At 37.4% G+C, this 3,804-nt stretch overlaps 1 protein-coding gene across 1 annotated transcript in view; it reads right to left on the bottom strand.

The window, feature by feature from the left end:
- The window catches only part of LOC107042436 (brain tumor protein), a 49,763-nt gene extending 47,691 nt beyond the window's left edge, over positions 1 to 2,072 (bottom strand). The window contains exon 1 of the mRNA XM_015263480.1: positions 1,744 to 2,072. The gene's annotated coding sequence lies outside the window, so the exon portion shown is untranslated. The remainder of the gene's footprint in view (positions 1 to 1,743) is intronic.
- Positions 2,073 to 3,804: the final 1,732 nt, after the last annotated feature.

Genomic DNA, 3,804 nt, shown 5'->3' with positions numbered 1-3,804 from the left:
CCCGTCCGCCATCTTGGGAAGGGGGTTGGGGGTTGAAAATTTCGGTCAAAATTTATGGTTACGGATCCACTTAGAATTCACCCCTGAATCGATTTATGTTTACCTGTAAAAACAAAATTTTCATTTCCACGAGGGATATTCCGGAAAACGGGTGACTACCCTCCCCCTATTGAATGAAAAATAACCGTCCCCCTATGAACTGATCCGGCAGGCAGCGGGCCTGCGACTGCTGCAAGGATCCCGACTCAACCGACTCAACCGAAGTCGTCAATGGCGCCATCTCGCAGAATCCCCCCCACCTATCGTTGTAGTGACATTTCACTGACCCCTAACATTTATCATTAATTAGGGGGAAATACGCCATTAATTAGTGCCAGCGGTCATTAATTGTTAATGAATTAATATTCAAATTATATTTACAAGATATTTTGGCACTTTCCCTGGGTTTTTTGCCCATAAATCGACATCTACGCACATCTACGGAACATCTACGGAACATCTACGCTGTTGCGTAGACGTAACGTAGTCCCTCAATCGCCAGGGCGGTATTACCCGCTGAGCGGTACAAACACACCCTCCCCTACAAAGTTTTCATTCGGAAGGAAAAATAACGAAATTAGCTGTGTAGGAGTTGAATTTAATCAAACTAATTCGTAATTATTATTGCACGCATTTTTCCAAAAATTTTGAAAAAAAACCTCTGTAGCTCAAAAATTGGAGGCCCTGGACTGTTTGTGACATTTTAAGCGGTTGGAGGATAAACAATAAACAATTAGTTTTTTTCACTAACTATTCATTTTTATTAAATATATATAATCGATCTTCAATGTATAAGAAACCTCATTCCAATAGCCCGCGACTTTTAAAACTCATAGTAGTCTCTCCTTAGATTGTTATATATCAGAAAAATTCTATAGAAACGAAAAATTGAAAATATCGTAAAAATGCGATGGAGCAAACTACTTGAGAAAAAAATTAATGGAATGGCAGAAAGAGGAATCCGGAAGGAGTTTGAGAGAATGGAACCCATTTTGTCCAAACAAAAGACCTTATCAAAGACATCTCAGAAATTTACAGCCTCATACTACTTCCTACAATGACAAATGAGCAATAAACACAAATCTACAAAATACATATCTCTCCTCTCAAATACATCTTGCTGTCTTTTTTTAATGTAGCCTGGACACATGCCCTAGTTTTGTGCATTGAAGGCCAGTTCAAGGTTACATATCATTAGACGTTTAATTACCGCGCATGCTGAATAGGCGAAGGGCATGGTTGGCATGGATAAATAAAACGGGACTGGACCATTTTGAACGATGCCAATCTTTCTCAGCCACATTAATCCACAAACCACCGAAGTTTAAAATTATTGACTTTTTCCTCAAGCAAAAAGGGCAAAATTTGTAGTGATGGCTTCTGAATAATTCCATGTTTTTTAGACTATTCAGGACTTAAAACGATGTCTTTCATCGCAAGAGGAAAAAATGGAAAAAAAAATGAAGAAAAAACCAAACCGCACATTCTATTATGATCGGAAAAATGACTTAAATCAACTCGATTTGATAAAAGATTGATACAAAAAATTTGCATTTTATATTGACTCAGCGTCAATCATTGTTACGAACTCTATAAAAAAAAGAAAATTATTTTTTGCCGATGAATTTATAATAAGCTCCTCAAATCCTCGAAGTATCATTGCAAAAACCATATTCAACATGGATATATTCATAAAATACTTACCAGAGTATCTGATTCTCGTGTCGATGGTCCACATTATCCCTCCTCAAATCTCCACTAAAAAAATCGCCCTGATATTTCTCTTGATTTGTTTCTCACAAGAAATCTTTCCTCTGTGTAAACCACCACGCTCTGAAGATTTGTTCTCATCAGACTCACCACTCCATGGATTTTTTCACATATGCATATAAAATAAAAAGATATGCGCAAAATACCGTTGGTGTCTCATCTATTAACCAGGTGATTGAAAAATGACTTGAAAAATATCGTTAAATGTCTTAAATACTGGAGAAAAATATATCGGTGGCTTTTATTTTGAAGAAAGAGGGAACAACAACTATTGACCAGCGGAGCGGGTGGTATTAACCAAAGAGGATAGACTAAAGTAGAGGTTCAGATCTCGGGGTTCAGGCGACCCCAAGCCAAAAATAGTATCATCCCAACGGAGGGATGGTGCCACGGTCGAATCTGCCTATGCCGATAATTCGCGATCGCGAAACCGGCGTCAGCGCTATGGCCAAAAATGCGGGACCGTGGAGAACTACTAACTTGCGGAGCTGCTCAGAGCCCTAACCTCAAATAGTGCTGAAATGTCAAATTGTTTCAAGTACAAGCCGTGAATTAAATTTTGATCTTATAACCTACCGATTGTTTATGAAAATGGCACAGAACAATTATCTCAAGAATTCGAAAAGAGGATGCTGTGTTCCATAGTGCAAAGTAAAGGATAAACTGAATTTAAGTTTCCATAGTTTTCCATCCGATTTAATTTTACGGAACAAGTGGATGGAAGCATTGAAACTGAGAGGAATTTACGATGAAAACATGAAAGTTTGCAGTCAACATTTCTCTCTTGACGATTATATAAAGCGGCGTAAGTATTTCATGTAGAGATGAATATTCTGTAATGAAATTAGCCGAGTCACTTGAGTCCATTTTTTGTTGAATATTTCGTAACCGAAAGCAAGTTAAAAAATTTTGGTAATGAACTTTTTTAGGTCTACATTTTTTGTGTCTACATCAATGAATAATTTGCTATTTCATACTCCAGAGCCTTGGCGCACTACCATCAGATTGGTTCCGCTCAGGTATGATAGAGGCTTGGGTACAGTCATCCCAAAAACAAATTCCAAGGCGCGTGGTAAATCTCCGAAACGTAAAGTCACTGAGTGGTAAAAATATCCGAATATTGTATAGTAAGTGTTGATTGCGCCAAGGCATTTGAATTGGATGAACACTATAGTGGATGAATGGTGAATTGCACAGGGGAGAGGGAAAATGGGTTTCCAAAGGAATAAGAATATGAAAATAACTGTTTGGTTTTTCAGATGAACTGACGAATAGACCGTTCCATAAAATCCCCGACAAGCAGATATCTTGGAGAGTGTAGACATGGAGCTGATTATTGTAAGAGTTTATCATTATTGGACTTTCGAAAAACATGTGAATTGATTTCCTGCTGTAAAGACGAAAAAAGATGCAATAAAATCCACGAATGAAAATACAGGAGCAATTAATTTATAACGCAATGACCTATTATCTGCTCACAGCACATTTCAAGACCTTAAAATCAGCTGTCTCAATAATCGCCAGAAATATTGCCCAGTAAGAGATTCTTAGCCACGGACTCCACATAGGTTTGCATCACTTTTTCCCAAAATGACGAATTATTGGAGTGTAATATTACATTGAGTGTCTAAACCAAGAAAGGGGTATTGGATGAATTCCAGAAACTGAAAACTCTTATTTGTTCGACTCCACAAATTGATTGCACATAGGAATATTGGGATCCATTTTACTAGGTTAGTGAAACTTGGAGACTATGGAAATATCAGACGAAAGAGTGATAAAAATCACTCTTTGGATCCATTTTACTAGATTAGTGAAACTTGGAGACTATGGAAATATCAGACGAAAGAGTGATTTTTATCACTTGGAGACTATGGAAATATCAGACGAAAGAGTGATTTTTATCAGTCGAAAGAATGATTTTTATCACTCTTTCGTCTGATATTTCCATAGTCTCCAAGTTTCACTAACCTAGTAAAATGGATCCCAATATTC

This window comes from Diachasma alloeum, unplaced genomic scaffold (assembly GCF_001412515.2).
Source record: "Diachasma alloeum isolate Michigan unplaced genomic scaffold, Dall2.0 Dall_scaffold_00466, whole genome shotgun sequence".
Taxonomy (NCBI): Eukaryota; Metazoa; Arthropoda; class Insecta; order Hymenoptera; family Braconidae; genus Diachasma; species Diachasma alloeum.
The sequence above is the reverse complement of the archived record's forward strand: the minus strand, read 5'-3'. Positions and strand labels throughout refer to the sequence as shown.